This window comes from Cyprinodon variegatus, unplaced genomic scaffold (assembly GCF_000732505.1).
Source record: "Cyprinodon variegatus isolate N-32 unplaced genomic scaffold, C_variegatus-1.0 Scaffold20, whole genome shotgun sequence".
Classification (NCBI taxonomy): domain Eukaryota; kingdom Metazoa; phylum Chordata; class Actinopteri; order Cyprinodontiformes; family Cyprinodontidae; genus Cyprinodon; species Cyprinodon variegatus.
The window spans coordinates 1,546,257-1,563,705 of NW_015150473.1; the positions used below are offsets into that span (position 1 = coordinate 1,546,257).

General features: G+C 38.1%; 1 long non-coding RNA gene across 1 annotated transcript in view; it reads right to left on the reverse strand.

Moving 5' to 3' along the window:
* Positions 1-5,978: 5,978 nt before the first annotated feature.
* The window catches only part of LOC107094103, a 35,086-nt gene continuing 23,615 nt past the window's right edge, over positions 5,979-17,449 (reverse strand). The window contains exons 2-3 of the long non-coding RNA XR_001481651.1: positions 9,704-9,848; positions 5,979-6,153 (exon numbers count right to left, since the gene is read on the reverse strand). This is a non-coding gene — a long non-coding RNA (uncharacterized LOC107094103). The remainder of the gene's footprint in view (positions 6,154-9,703; positions 9,849-17,449) is intronic.

Here is a 17,449-nt window from a genome sequence, read left to right on the forward strand (position 1 = left end):
AGGGATCAGAGTTAGGGCAAAAGGTCAGGTGGAAGATTTTACACAGAATTAATATGAGTGTCTAGCTTTCAATTGTTTGCAATCAAAGCATTTGGAAGAAAGGAAACCACATATCTACAAATATATAAATAAATTATAAATTTCCAAAATATCAACAACATTGATGTGAGTGACTTAGAAATAGGGATGGGTTAGTTTTCTTTTTATATTATAAATGAAAAGTAAAGGTATAAAAACTATGAAACAACAGTATTCAGAGTTATGCAGGAAAAAAGGTGAAATTACTAAAAATGTCCTTTATATTTTATGGTCTTTTAAAAATAAATAAGTTTGATCATTGCTTTGGATTTCTGGCACCTGCTTGATGAGCATCATGGGATAGTCCTCTGTAATTTTATTCCAACAGCTCTAATGAGTTCTGAGAGGTAGTAATAAAAGTAAAGACTATTAAATTAGAAATCTCATCCAAACTTTTTGAGGTCTTAAAAAAATTTTCATCAAATTATAATTTTAGAAAATTTGAATATTGATTTCTATTTTTAAAAATAGTTTAATTTGCACACTTGATTTATAAAGTATCAGTATTGGCTCTACATGCAGATATTTTGTACAAAAAAGCAAAGGAACAGCTCTCAGACATGGCACTGTCTTAACTTCTACGTTTTTCTTGTCTTCATGGAAGCTTATCATGCTTCATAAAGTTGGCCCATGGGCTACAACTGTTTTTAGATTAGATTAGATTTAGTTTTAGATAGAAAGCCACAAAAGGTCAGTGGCTAAGATACTGCAATTTTATAAGCTAATCAAAGCTGACAGCCCCATCAAAAAGGTCCAAGTGACTGCTGACAGCTTCTAAAAAAATTAGACCGTGGTCCGTTTTTGTGGGTGTGTGGTTTGTGTGTGTTTTTTTAACATCGACTCTAACTCGCATGCTGTGTATGGATTTAGGTCTGTACCTGTGGCAGAGGGCTTGCAACTTTGTGCTGTCTGTCACAAGGATCTATCACATTATCATAGAGCCGCGACATTTCAGGCATCCTTCTGAAGCCTCAAATCTGATAAAAACAGAGATAAATCTGATCTCTGATCTTCCTGATGAATATGATAAGACCTGCTCCAGGTTAATGGACCTTGACACCTATCAAGGAATTTGGTGCCACTGATCCAGGATCAGAGGTGGAAGATACAGCAGAGGGGAAGTAAGAAGGAGTAAGACCCGAGGGGGAGGGGGTTAGCGGAAGCTGCCCTGGAGAGTTGCTGACAGGCTGTGCTTGGGTGACAACCATGGCTGTTTGACGGTCCAAAGCTCCATGCAAAGCCATCCTCATTTTTATTCACTCACTGACACACACAAAACTTTTGGTTTCGCATCTCCTGTTTTTAATTCTACTATCCTATCTCCCAGTGCTTTCATCTCCTTCTCTTATGGACTCCCTTTTTTTTTTCCTCAATTCTCTCTCTTTCTCTCCTTCAAACACACACACACGGACTGATATACAAGGATCTGGGGGATATAGGGGTGTGGTAGAGCTAGTGATGGGGCTCTGCTTTGATGCCCGGTGGGAGATTACACGGCCAAGAAGCAGAGATAAAAGTACAACCAAAACACAGGTATCTGCTCTTGCTTATTCCTTACAAACACATTCACACATATGCCTCTATGCATCCATAACACATGTTCAAGGAAGGCTGGAGAAGCACACAGAGATACACACTCATACACAAACATAAACCCAAACTGCATACACACCTAATGGCCAGTCAGTGACACGCAGGCCTTAGCCCCTGTCTGCCAGTCCTTATTTGTTTCCCAGCCCCTCCTCTTTGTGTAGCAGTAGCACTTGCTACTGGGTGTCTTGTTACTCCTCAGAAGGTCTATTGATTTAACTCTTGCCACAATCTATAACACTATTGTCTTGCCTTAAGTGTCTCATCTGTACAATACACTGGCAGGAGTCTATACATCAAAAACTCCGCCTGCTTAAGGATATTGGTATTCTGAAACATGCTGGGAATACTTTTTTTTTTTTCACAGTGACTTTCCCATTTTTTTTTGCACACTCAACCTTACTTTTTTTTAAAGCGGAGATGCTCGGAGCTAAGCATAACGTTGGCTGGAACAGGTTTTCTTTAACTTGTGTTTATGAATTCGATATTTTCTTTTGCAGTATCATAAAGCCGATAAGTATTGCATAAGTTTACTTCGCTTTTTTCCCTTTGAGACATAGATGAAATACTCATTCTGGTTGAGTCATTTTGCAAGAACGTCAGGACAAAAATGACAGCCTTTAGTTAAAATGTGCTTATTTGAATGCAGCAGCTTTACAGATATGTTTACTTCAAGGATGAAGTAAGGTCCCTAAAAAGCCTTTGAGTTGTATGCCAGATCTTTTTTGAATCAAACTTCAATATTCTGTTTCTTCCTGCATTCTTTGCATTGTGTTATAGTATGAGTAGACCTTTTCATCCCTTCTGTCAACCTAAAGGCAACGAATAACCATAGTAGACTGATAGAAAAAGGCAATCGCCTTTTCGGATATGTGGAAAATGATTTCTTGAAAGCAGCCCACACTCTCAGGGATTCAGCTTACATTCTGATTATAGGTTTCAAACGCTATAGGAATCACAACTGTGGTAAATATAAGTCTCTATACAGGTATTCAGTTATTCTAAATGCAATATTTAAACACTTTGGCCTGTAGGGCACAAATCTCAAGGTTACCTTTAAAATCTGATAAGACCTTAGAGCTGGTTCCATGTAAGGGGCACCTGATTGCAAAGGGGTTTTGCCCTTTTGTGTGTGTTATTAATTGAAGTCTGAAGACTGTACAAAAAAAGCATAACTGAATGACTGAAATCTCAAAAGAATTTTCTTTCATTTGTTCAGTCTTTTGGTGAATATGAGAATTATTGATTATTTGTACTGTAAGTATTTCAATTCTAAACCTCTTCACTGGTGTGCAGTTTTTGTGAGAAAAAAACAACTATTTACCAGTTTGCGGAAACCTACGTTTTTGAAATAGCATTGCTTTATATTACTTGTAGATTGTTACATTTTGTTTTGATATAATTTCTGCTTTTATTCTTCGTGGATTGGAGTTTGTTACCAAAACACCTGATAATCTTTATCCAATCTAGCATACAAACTCTCTTTACAGTATCTTCAGCTTTCTAGTCAACACCAGGACATTTTGGATTAAAACTGCTTTCATACAACTTCGGGGGGGGATCTATCATTTATGTGTCTCCTTGAACCCCAGTCAGCCTCGGCAGATGGCAGCTCACACTGAGCCTGGTTCTGCTGGAGGTTTCTTCTTGTTAAAGGGAGTTTTTCCTCTCCACTGTCGCTACAAGCATGCTTGTTGTGAGGGATTGCTTTTGAGTCAATTAGTCGATGCTTTCAGCTGGTTTTCCTTAGATCGAAAACTAATCTGAATTAATCTGACTGTATAATCAGGTTGAATTGTCTCTATAAAGTGCCTTGAAATTACATGTTGTGAAATGGCGCTATATATATATAAACTGAATTGAAAAATCAGTAACAGCTATTAGAGCTTAACTTACTAATGGCTAAGTGATGAATAAATGCATTCAGTTTCAACAATTTTTTGTGTGGCGGCTTTAGATAAGCAATCTTTTAGCCAATATATTTTAAGGATAAATTGTGAAGCTGGTATAGACTGTTTTGTCAATATATTATTAGATGTTTTTGTTTAACTTGTTTTCTGTTGATAAATCCCTAGCCTAACATTTTCTGTTTACTTATTTATTTATTTTAGTTTTTTTTTTTTGTTTCCAGAGTTGTCAGCTGCTAATCTTTAGAGGCCTGTCTAACCATAATATGTCCCTATCAGGTTTAAAAGCTAAAGTTGCTCTCAGATGGGACTGTCACTGTGAGGGCCTCTGAGACTAGGGAGACCTTAACCATGTAACCGGTGGGAGATACATGTGCCTCCTCCTTGTTACTGTGGCTGAGCTCAGCAGGATGTGACTCAGACCCAGCAGGAATAGGTAGTGATTAGAGCAAGTCTGGGTTATAGAAATGCTGTAGGATCAGGGGTTCTCATTAGGAGTCATTTACACATCATGGTTATTTTTTTCCGATTTTGGTACACAAGAACCAGAATTTATCTTCCTGTGGCAAATTCCTAGAGTTTGTAAACTTGTCTTTCTATCGAGCCTCACCAGGACATATTCACAAATAATTTATTCGGCCTCTGCACTGGTCGTTAATATTTGCTGTGAAAATCAAATTCTGTTGCTGTTTGTGTTGCAGGCATGAATAAAAACATGAGGGTGATTTTTCCAAGGTGGAATAATGTGCCATTGGTGCTATTTCGCCCCCCCCTCTGGAGCTCTGGTGCTTTAAACCGAGGTTGGTCAGATAGTGAGTGATGGGTTTGCTTGATGGTATTACACGATCACTACCTAGCTATACTCTTTCTTCATCTTCTTTTTCAAGTCACACTCTCCCACACTGTATCACTCCTGCCTGTTTTTAGTCTGTTCAAAACCTTCAAGTAATAAAAATATTTTAAACCCACAATAGAAGTCTTCAAGCATTCTCACCCACATATACATAAGTCAAATCACTGAAGAAGCAACAAACCTGTTTTTTTTTTAACACAATAGCTGGTCTCAGTTGCATCTTTTAGAACACAGAATATATATGGGAGCAGAACAATGGGTACCAGGTATACTAGATTTATGCTAAATCTTTGAGAAACCTAAAAATGTATTTGTTTATTTATTTTTTTGTGTGCACAAATACAGTTCTCCATACTGTTGGCTGTTTTATTGAGAAATGAATAAACAGACAAAACCTTCAACCATTTAAATGTGATGGAAATATTATTAAACAATGTTTTCAAAAACTAAAATTCTGTCTTTTTCAGCCAATCCTATAAACGGTGAATCTATCCTGATCCAATTTTATTATAAAAGTAGCAATAAAAATCATAGTTATGAAACATAGTGTAAAAACCAACAGTGTTCCAGGAGATGCTGTGCTTTATGTTTACAGACATTATGCATGTTTTGGTAAAAAACGTTAAATTAAAATGTCTAAAAAAAATCAAATAAAAAAAGGTTTAAAAAGATAGTTATGACACTTAACAACTACAAAATGTAGTGACTCTATTTATGACTTTTAAATATTTAATTTAAAGTCATGACTAGAGTAAGCACTAATGACTGCCAATTTACCAATCTTGGTCACCTAGACAGTCCCTCACCTGCCCATTCAGCTCTATTTAACCATTGTAGTGGCTCATACATGTGACCCCCACCACCAGCACCATGCATTTATCCAGACAACACTGCAAATGCTTTTCATTTTGCTTCCGGTCTGTCCTGAAAAAAATAAATATATAAATAAAATCCTGGAATTGTTCTACCTGTAATTGTCTTCCTCATTATCTTTATGTTGGAGGTCTTATGCTGTGTTTACTGCTGAGCTTTTTTCTCCTAGCAAAGCTGCACACAATTGTCGACCTTAGACTGTTCAGCAATTTTTTCTATATTTTTTTTCCATTTTGAACACCAGCTGACTAACTGTTTAACAAGTGTAAAAGAGTTTTACAATGGAAAAAATACAAAAATCATTGAGAAGAAGGGAAAAATTAATACAAGTTACAAGCGACCATAATGCCTAACACCATTGGACCATTTCCTATTTATTTTTGAACAGTTTCTTTTGCATTTCTAGTCAGATTCTGTATCATAATGATGCTGGTCATTCATAAAAGGTTTGATTTAAAATACGTTTTACTTTTAAAGACCTTACCCCAGCAATTGTTACAGTGTGTAGATACATAATCTACACCCAGGGAACCCCTAGGTTTTCAACAGAACACCTTTGGTTAAAGGCGGATACACACTCACACACAGAGATTGAAAGGATGGAACGACATCAGTGGAAGAGACATTAACTTTCTTTTGTGCTTATTGGGTGCATAAATGTCAAGCATCACTACATAAAGAAGGAGACAGCATTCTGTCAAAATACAAATACCTTTATTACTCCATTGGATCTGAACTCATCAGTATTACAACAGGCAATCCTTTAAAATTAAAGTCTAACAAGAAAAACATATCAAAACGAGATCTTACAAAGATGGAAAGTGTTCATCCATTTCGGTTCATTCTTCATACCTGCAGAGAGACAAAAGTGGGAGAAAAAGAAACAATAAAGATTAATTCAACAATAATGTTTAAAGCTGTGACAATTAGAACAGTTCTCGCAATCATAATTTAGATGTATAACATCTTAAAAGTCTGGTTGTTTATTGACAGAAATCAGCTGCTCTGATAACCTCTTGCTCAGACATAATGGCATTAAAAGATTCTGCTATACAAAGTATAAAATGAAAGCTAGATGCGATACGAAACAAAAATGTAACCCTACGAACCAAACAAACACTAAAAGTGCATGTTACGGTTTAATTCTTTGCCCCAATGTTCGCTCTTCTCTCCATCCAATTTACTCTTCCTTTCTTTCTGTTTTGCCAGACATCTTCTTCCCCCATGCTACAAAGCCCAAGTCATGTTCAGAGCTTTTCTACATAAGTGTTTCATGTCACTCCTTTTCTTCTAAAACACACTTGCCTATTCCGTATGTTCCTGGTCTTATAGTTGAGTTTGAGAGTGGATAGGTAACATTAAAGAGCTATCACTTTTCTCTCTCTGTCATTCCCCTACTTCATACACCATTTGATCTGAAGCCAGATACGGCTTTTAGATGTAAGCGTGGACACACACTCTCGCACACACACATGCACTCGAACACATGTTCCAGCGCTGCAAGAGCGCGTGCACACGCCCCCTGACTGACAGATAAACAATTTTAGGGGATCGCACACTTTCGAGCCTGCAAAAAACATTCCTTTATTTTACAAGGCTTTTATTTTGTGCCATTCCTCTCCGCCAAACATCAAAAGCAAGTAGCATTTCTTTTCACTTCACACAAAAGCACATTACAATCCTGTGCACTGTATCATACCATTTGGAAATACCCCACCCTCGACAACTTGTGGAATAAGTTGAAGGAATAGAGTAGTCAAACAAAAAAGACATAAATACACAACAAATACCACCCACAGCCAATAAAATATGCATGGGAAAGTATGAATGTCTTTACTGTCAGAATTAATAAGTTGATAGGAAAACATAGCAAGCGACTGTCTTCCACAGGTGTGTCTCTGTGTGACTTCCTGATCTGTTTTAGTTGTCTTCTATCTTTGCAGCTTCCTTCCCTGAGTTTTAAGGCAGTGCTGCTCAGTTTTTCAAAGTCAAATCTACAATTCATATAATTAGTTGCTGTGTAGACAAGAAACAATAAAAATGCGTAATTTGGGCAAGCAATAAAAAAGCATGCAATAATTTTCTAAAATGGAAAGCTTTTACAAGAGAAATTACATAGAAAAATTGAATAAAATTATGGGACTCTTGTGAGCTTTAAATATTCAAGAACAAAATGTTCTGGCTGTCAAAATTAATGCACTTAGATTTTAGAGGCACAAAGCCTCTGATATATTAGATCCCAATAACTCTTTCCCTGTACTCCTGCCTTTGTTCACTCTCTCTCTGATCTGTAATTGAAAAAGCATTCCATTTTTATTTTGCTTCGCTATCCAAAGGCTAAATCCAAAACACCAGCCAAGAGGTTAGCCTGGTCACCTGGCACCCACAGGCACTCTCTCTCTCTCCTTCTTTTTCTTTATCATACACACACACACACACACACCAGTTTTTACTAACACGAACACACACACAAACACAAGCACACATACCTGACTGCTGTGCTTCAATAAACTGTAAATTCCTCCTCTGCACCCACCATACCCAAGCTAACCCTTTAAAAGTCACCCGCCTCCACCTTGTAATGCATGAACACACTCACCCAGACATGCACATACATACTTACGCACAGTCGCACACAACAGACAAGTCCGAACACACAAAAAAACAATGTGGCTTAGTGGATGGTATCAAATTTAGTGGCCACGGGGATCTTGCTGGGGTCATAAATCTATATCCAACATGTGAGAAAATCTCTCTATGAATATCTGGAGACGCAGAGGGAGCGAGAGATGGAGAGACAGACAGCGGGATACAGGAGAAGACAGACACAAAGGAAAAGAAGCAGAAAGCAAAGTGAGAGTCTTGTGGAGAGCAGAACCACAGACAAAAACAGCAGGACTAGGACACAATGGCTCGAGGGAGGTAAAGCAAGAAATATACAAACTCATGCAAGATGGTGGGAAAACAGAGTGGGGAAACCGGGTGACATTAAATAGCAGAGGACCATCAGAGTGAAACATGGACTGATAGAAAGAGCAAAAGTCACAAATGGAGTCTGACAGCAATACATACTAGAGAAGGAAGAAGAGAAGAAAGACAGAGCTGGAGACAGACAGAAAGAGGGAGCGATACATGACCCTCTCGCTCTAACAATGGCTCTTCATGTGGTGCCCAGCTTAGCAGGCGGGCTGTTGGAATCTGGAATGTGGAATGTTGGATTTTGGACCTGGACGAGATAGCTACTCAATGTGTGTAATATCTAGGGCCAAAGTAGTGAGTCCCTGGCACATTATGAAACACAGGTGATTTCTGTGCAGCAAATCAGTCTATAACTTGTTTCAGTAAGAATGTCCAACTAATGCATAAAAATAGATAAAGTATTAGGATGCGTAGAGTTTCAACCTTCAATAATCTGTAGAAATTAAAAATTAATAAGGTTCTTCCCAAGTCCAAAGCAAAATTAAAGTATCAAATCCACTCGTTTCATTTCCACTTTCATGTATTAGACTAAGGAAGCACACCTTACTCTAAATCTACCGCTATAGTTCAAAGTGAAATAAATTCTTACTTAAGGTAAAATGAAGATGATATAAAATATTTAAACATACTAGATATATCTAGTATGTTTATATATATAATATCCCCAATACACCATCTATTTTGAGTTAGATGTCTGATCAATTTGACACAATAATTCAAGGAAGCAGTGAATATATTAAGTGCTTTGTTTGTTTGTTTGTTTTTTGTGGCATTTATGGCTAGAAACATTTCACTGATGTGTGAAAGATAAATAAACAATACTTGCCAATTAACTTGTTAGAGTAAAAGCATAAAAGCTAAATTGTGTTTTTTATTTATTTTTTACAACTGTAAAGCAAATGTAGCCTGATAACAAATAAGGCATTAATCACTAAATCATTCATCATATATAATATAGCTGAATCAAGAACTATTCAAAACACAGGAAAGGCAAAAAGTGAAATAAAAAAAATTATATTTAACTTATTTCATCTTTCTCATTAATGGGTTGGGAAGGTAAGCTTTGAACTAAGAAGAAGCAGAATGAAAACTTATTTTTAAATCAAAAATAGTGAAAAGACAATAACAAAACAGATACAATTATAAGATTAGCATTAAACAATCTTATTTTTTTATACTTTCCTTTTAAAAGGTATTTTTGCAATGAGGATTTTTTTTAAACCTCCATATTTTTGTTGCTATGATGACTACAAAATAATAAATGTTCCATAATTTCTTAATAGCGATAATTTCCTTAATTTCTTAATGGCAATTTCAGATCCTGTAAGTAAAAAGCTCTAAAAGATTCCCAGTTACACAGAAGTATTCATGTTCATGCAAAAATATAGCCACTCTTTCTATTTAAGATGAATCCAACACTCACACACACATATGCACTGCTGCCGCTAACACAGGAGACAGTTGTTGTCGGCCGCCCCGATGACTGTCATGGCTGTCAGGCCAAATCCCACGAATTTTGGCTTTTCCAGATGTAAGAGATTTCTAAGCTGCCTCCAATGGCTTGCGGCCTGTAGTGTGAAAACAGAGGAGAGGGGGAAATAGAGAGAGAGAGAAATTTGGATTCATGCAGTGCCATATGAAAATTCTTCCTTCTTTCTCTATTCCACTTTATGATTATTTACGGCACCAGAAAAGAAAGCTGTCATTACGGTACATTTTCTTTGAATAGAGGTTTATTGTATGCGTCAGACATTTAAAGTTATTAATGGATGCGTGGTTTGCATTTGCAAGAAAAAGATAATCTGGTTTTTATATTCAATATTCGAATATGGGTTTCTTTTGTGTCTTTCTCCAGAAAAAGATATTTTTCTTTCTTTTAATACTGTTTTTTTTTTTTTTGGTTTTGTTTTTTAAGAAAGCAATCCCACATCCTCTATTTGTCTGAATGACTATCACATGAAGTAGAGATTTAGCCCTCTCAGCTACCAGTTGCTTCTGAAGTTCACACATTGGTAGTTCAGTTCGACCAGTGCATCAGTTTAATTTCCCTACAAGCGTGTCAACACTTAAAATTCAGTCGCCATAATTCCTTTCATTCTTTTTAGTTTGCTCTCACTTTTTCTCTCATTAGTACTTCGTAACCAGACAGTTTATTTGAAATTATGAAAGCATTACACTCTCTGATGTAGCAGTTTAAAAATCAATAGCCGAAACCCTAGCTGCCTCACTTAAGCCCTCTCCTATGGCAAAGGGGATGTCTCTTTCTCCCTCTCTCTTAAATGGTAATTTCATTTGCAGTTACTAAGACCTCACCGATAATTACCAATGCCCTAAGAGAAAGGCAAGTAAAAGAAAGAGACGAGGGATGCGAGACAGGAGAGGGGAAGAATGAGAGATGGATTAAGAAAGCAGAGTGAATGCCAGTCATTAGAAAAGCTTTTTTCTTTTGGTGCTTTGATCAGAGTTAAGGGCGCACTGCGTTCACTCATTTGCTCCCTGACACTTACCTGTGCAAAAAAAAAAAAAAAAAAAAAGGATGGGGCAGGAAAGGGGAAGGAGGAGTGGGATGATGGTGGTGAATGAGGAAAAGCCAAAGGAAAAAAAGACCCTTAAATCTTAAATAGCGGTTCTTAATTTCAACCCTGAGTCGCTCTGTTCTTGGGTTACGCCAGGGCCGTCGGTTTTCAGAAAGCTTCACTGTCTATTTTTTCCCCCTTCTTCATCTTTCAAATGAACTAATCAGAAAAGGGAAAATGAAGTGTCCTGCAGGATCCATTTCTCTGCAAGCATATGGCAATGATTGATAGGCACAACTTTGACTTTCTCGGGTCATCCTCTCTGCACACATCTGGGAGCACTGCTGTAATTCTCTTTAATTTTTGACCTGGTCTCTTCCTTCTGTCTGCTTTTCCCCTCGCCTCAACAAACTTCAATTTTATCCTGATCAAAAAACCTGACTCCTCTCAGATTGTCCCTCGGTCCACCAAAAACACCACCCCCACCACCCTTTTCAAAGACTGGCATAAACACCCATTTTAACAACAATATAAGCACAACAGTGGTTACCACATGTTATTATTGACTTTCGCAGCAAAGGGCTGGTTTTTTTTTCTTCCTCTTGTGTTTGTTTTACATTTCAAATGACTATGTTTGGGAAGAATAATAAAGACCTGACGTTATTATACCGGTATGTATAATGCCTTTGCTCTTCCTCATGAGAAAAAATTATTAATATTTGAATAGAATTTTGAACCATAATCTTTTGCAAAAAGAAGAAATATTCATGCTGTTTTACAATTGAAAGTAATGCAAACACAGCTATCGTCCTTTTTTATGCTCTTTATATGCCTTGCAATTACTTAAATGTAATCAAAATTAAAAGGAAATTATCAGTCAAAAAATAGTCAATTTTAGCTGGCCACTTCTTGATTAAGTGTGAAGGACGAACGAAGACATACAGTACAGCTGTCTCAAATCCCTCCGACAGCAACTGGACCTTGTTAGCTGTAGCAAAGAAATCAACCCCGACTCCTGGTTTACAATAACACTGAGGAACTTCAACCACTAAATGCTTTTGGGAAACCCAGCCGTCCTCCCGCTGCCATGTGATGATCCCACCTCTGAAATATTCAGCACCATTAACATTCCGATGGGTATCATCCCCTTTCAGACACAATTCGCTTTGCTAGTCAGACCTGTGGGCCAAGGCAGGGAGAGGCCTGGAGCAGATGTTATCTGTCCTCATTCCTTACAAAGACCTTTCCTGCTCCATACAGGCACTGTAAATACCACAGCTTGGTGTAAAAGAAACAGTACAATCACAGGTGCAACAATAATATATAATTCAGTCATAATGATAATGGAACACAGAATTAGAGGTTTATTTTATCCTTTTTTAAAGAAACTCTGTAAAGAAATCAGATTATTGTATAGATTGATCCAAAGACTAATCAGCAAATACTTATTCAATCCGAGTTGGTTAATCTGTCAACAAAGAGGCAAATCAAAGATCTTAACAGAACCATGCGATTTGATGCAATTTACTGCAATAAAAATTATTCCACACTATACTTTAGAACACTGATTACCAAAAATGGGGTTGTTATTTCAATTGGGGTCCCTTTAATAACATCTATTGGGTATTGAGATCCACAGAAATGAATTTAAACTATAAGCATTCATGTGTAAGTGCTTGAACACATAAAAGCATCCCTTGGAAATGGACAAAACCAACTATGTTTGTTGTTAAAGCCATTATTGATATTACTACACTTATGACTAATTTATTTTGTAAAAATATTGACCCAACCAAATATTTGAGTCATGTGTTAACCCTGGTACCATTGTCTGGGTCAAATGCTGAAACCTTTGGGAACGTCTGTATTTTTTTTAAATTGAACTTTATTAATCTCCTACTGGGGAAATTCACCTCTGAATTTGACCCATCCTCTTCAGTGGGCTGCCAATGTGTAGCACCATGGTTGCAGTGTGGGGTTAGGGGTGTTGCTCAAGGTCCCAGAGTGGCAGTCTGTGAGAGTAGGGCTTGAACTCAGAACCCCTGGAGGCCAACCGCAATGCCCTAACCATTAGGCCATCAATCCCCAAAGATATCATAGAAAAGCTTTGCAACTGACTGATATTTGTCACTGTACACAATGTTCTTGGATTTTTTGCATAAACACCTGTTTATGCAAATATATTCGTCTAGTCTTTAAGTCTCAAAGCATCTTAGCCAGTAAGCTGAAAAATTAAGACTCAAAATGTATATTAGGCTTCTATGTAACTACTCATAAACTAGGAAATGTAGGTTTTTACTAAGGTTCACATGATGCAATCCTAGTTTCTTAGAAGAAAAATAAATCTAACTTATCTTACCCGTAGTGCTAATCTTTAAAAAAGAGACAAAAAAAATCTTTAATTGTAATAACCTTGTTATAAATCTAAATGTTACACATAGAAATGCAATATAGTCTGCATTGTATTTAACAGTTCACAACAATTCACAGGATCAGAATTAAATAAAAACTGCACGACTGATGAGATATTAAACATGTCAGGCCTGATTTTCAAGGATCCCAAATAAGGAGCATTAAGTTGCAAAAAAAAAAAAAAAAAAATGAGTTGTAAAAAAATAAGCGAGCATGCTGCAGGTGAACTGAAAGAACTTCTTACACTGATGGTGGTCAGAGTGCCTGATGGCGCCAGTATACGGCAGCCTCGCTTTTGTCAGTGAGCCCCAGGGCAGCTGTGGCTACAATGTAGCTTTCCACCATCAGTGTATGAGTGTGTGTGTGAATGGGTGAATGACTGAATTTAGTGTAAAGTGCTTTGGTCAATTCTCCTGACTTGAAAAAGCGCTATATAATTACAGGCCATTTACCATTTACCATGATAAGACAAACCAGTTAGGATCTGCCCTATTAAATTGAAACGTAGCATGTGTTCCTGCCAGTTTGAAAGGGTCATAAAAGAAATATTAAGTTTTAAGTTATGGAGTTAGAGGTGAAAATTATAATAGTAATTAAATCTGCTCAATTATCTTATATGCTCATTGACTTACAGCTAGAATAAAAGCCACATAAGAAGCACAAAATGGTGCCATATTTCGTCAATCTTGAGATCCCTCTTCTACTTTATCCAGGACTGGGTTGCAGGGGCAGTAGTCTCAGCAGAGACTCTCAGACTTTCCTTTCTTTAAACACCTCCTCCAATGCTGCTGGGGCAAGCCCAAGTCATTCCCAGGCCAGCCGAGAGACATAGTCCCTGCTGGGTCGTCTCTGGGGTCTACTCTTGGTAGGACATGCCTGGAACACCTCCCAAGGGAGCGGTCAGCCGACATTCAAAAAAGAAGCTTGAGCCACCTCAGTTCTCGATTTGGAGGAGAAACAGCTCTACTCCAAGCCTCTCCCTGGTGAGCTCCTTACCTTATCTCTGGGGGAGTGCCTAGCCAACCTGTGGAGAAAGCTCATTTTAGCTGTTTATATCAGGGATTATCTTCTTTTGGTTATAATTCAGATTTCATGACAATGGTTCTAATCTCGTTTTGGTCCATTTCTGTGGTTTGTCTAGATTTTATGGAAAGACATGTTTTTTCTTGAAGGAAATTATTAATTACTACGATGTTTAATGCTAAATTAAACCGTAAAAACAAAACTAAAAGGCTAACTAAATTGGTAAATAAATACAAGCAAAAACCCTTGACAACTTACAAAATGTGCCTGTTTTGAATCACTCTTAATTTATTTTGGCCTCTCATGTTATTCAGAGGTATAAACATCTATCCATCCATTTTCTGTCATGCTTAATCCCAGTTGTGGTTGCAAGGGATGTTGGTGCCTACACCCTGGACAGGTCGCCAGTCCATTGCCGAGGTATAAACATACACTGTTTTAAATGAGAGGCAGGTTTTCCCTCTACTTGTTGGACCTTATGTCAGACAGTTTCTGTTTTAGGACAGCTACGACAACTGAAATAACTAAGACTAAAAAAATCAAACAATTTAGGTACCCATTTTTAAGCCTACTACAATAAGGTGATTTAATAGTTGGCCCATTGGCATTTGCACAAGACATCTAAAATAAACACTTGTCCATCAATTACAAACTACACTGTTAAATAAATAGAAGGAACAATCAAATAACACACCATGGATCTGAATTAATTATTGAATTATTATTGAATACTTTGTGCTCTTCAAAGTTGAATGTTCTGACAACAAAACCACTCAAAATCCCCAAAGGAAATCAGATTTTTTAACCAATGGAGGCCTGGATTTAGAGTCACACACACAATTAAAGTGGAAAACACACTACAGGCTGATCCAACTTTGATGTAATGCTCATAAAACAGGTAAAAATCAAGTATTGTGTGTGGCCTCCACATGCCTGTATGACCTCCCTACAATGTCCGGGCATGGTCCTGATGAGGTGGAGGATGATCTCCTGAAGATCTCCTCCCAGACTTGAACTAAAGCATTCGCCAACTCCAGGTCAGTCTGTAGTGTAATGTGACATTGGTAGATGGATCGAGACATGATGTCCCAGATGTGCCCAATGGGATTCAGGTCTGGGGAACGGGCTGGGCCAGTCCATAGCTACAAAGCCTTCCTCTTGTAGGAACTGCTGACAAACTCTAGCAACATGAGTTGCACCATTGTCATTCATTTTGGAGGGACCAGGGCCAACTGCACCAGTATATGGTCTCTGCCGGTCTAATGGAACTTATTTCGGTAACTAATGGCAGTCATGCTACCAATGGCAGGCTCATGGAGGGCTGTACGGTACTCCAAAGAAATGCATCCCCACACTATTACTGACCCACTGCCAAATCGGTCATGCTGAAGGATGTTACAGGCAGCATATGTGTGCGTGAATGGGTGAATGACTAAATGTAGTGTAAAGCGCTTTGGTCAAGTCCTCTGACGTGAAAAAGTGCTATATAAGTACAGGCCATTACCAGTGTGAATCTGCTTTTCATCTGTAAAAGCAGACTGGGAAGAGCACAGGGAACCAGAGGTCAATTTGCAAATCCTACTTTTCTCTGGTAAATTCCAGGCATCATGCACGGTGTTGGCCTGTGAGCACAACCCCCATCTATGGACGTTGGGTCCTAGTACTATCTTCATTGAGTCGGTCTTTAACTGTTTGTGCAGACACTGTGAAAGTGTCACTTTCACAGTGTCTTCACAAACGGAGGTCATTTTGCAGGGCTCTGGAAGTAGTCCTCTTGTTCCTCCTTGCACAAAGGCAGAGGTAGTGGTCCTGCTGCTGGGTTGTTTCCCTCCAACGACCTCCTCCATGTCTCCTGGTGTACTGGCCTTTCTCCTGGTAGTACCTCGAGCCTCTGGACACTATGCTAACAGACACAGCAAACCTTCTTGCCACAGCAGCACTACCTGAGCCACTTTTGTGGGTTGTAGAGTCCATCTTATGCGTCCACAAGAAAAAAAAATAGAAAACATTTTGGCAACTGACCTGAGCTATTAGTTAACTATTAGTTTGCCATGTAGCGATTTCCTGTGACTTTGGAGACAGATATTGGCAAATTTTTTTACCTATAAGTTTGCAAATCTGAAGGGAAATGTATCAACAAATAACTTTAATCTTTTCACTTTAACAGATTTAGCTTTAAAATGTGGTAGCAATTGCTAATGATGTAATAATGTGGTAAAATTGTTTTGCCAATCACAGTGTGTCCTCTTACAAACATGCAACCGTTTTACCCATCAAGCCCCTCAGCTGAGCTGCCGAGAATTAGCTAGCTGAGTGCGTTCGTTAATCACCTGTGATCATGTGAGAGACAAGCTACACTTTGAGCTCAATTAGCCAGGCATTTAGGCGTCTTAATTAGTGACATTCGATCCTAGGCTCTTGCTGATGAACCACTTAGAAGCAGACGTATGGATTAGCAGCCTGTAAAGCTCTCTGTTCTCAGATGTAACTAACAGGTCAGGAATTAGTGTTCTTAACTGAGATTTACAAATGAAGACAGCCGTATTGACTCTCACGGAAAGTCTTTACAATTCCTCTTTGCTTTATCCAAATACTCTGCACTTTTTTTTCTTTTCTTGTTATCTCATGTCATGCATTTATCTTCTTATCTGCAGAGATAAGCTTCTGTTTGATTTTTGCTTTGCTTCTCTGGTAAGACTTTATGCACAGTGTCTCACAATTTAGCGTTTTTGTTGTCATGGGTCCAATGCTGTCCTCGTCATCTGTGCAACATGCTCTGTGGCTCATGGGAGCCTCATAAATGTCATGTACTGACAAAACCACTCTGGAGAGCAGGAAGTCCTTGCCAAAAAAAAAAGATAGATAGAGCGCCACTGGTGTTGAGGATGCCATGCTGCATTAAATCATTTTTGCACCATGCATAGCCAACAAATAAAACGACAGCCCTTGTGTTTTCACAAGCAGCTGTTCATGCTGTTATCACAAACACATATACACAAATGTTACAGATGTTCCGAGGACTCAGTTTTCTTTCTTTGCTTCTTTACTCCTTTCCTGTCCATTAAAGAAATATTGTTCAGTGAGCAGTCTTAGAATTCCAGCCGCTGTAGGTGTGTCATTTCTTTTTTTTGTTTGGCACGCTTTATCCTCCCCAGGTCATTGTCACGTGTTCGGGCCTTCTGAGCAGGAAGGCTTTACACAGGAGAGACAGCTCTTGT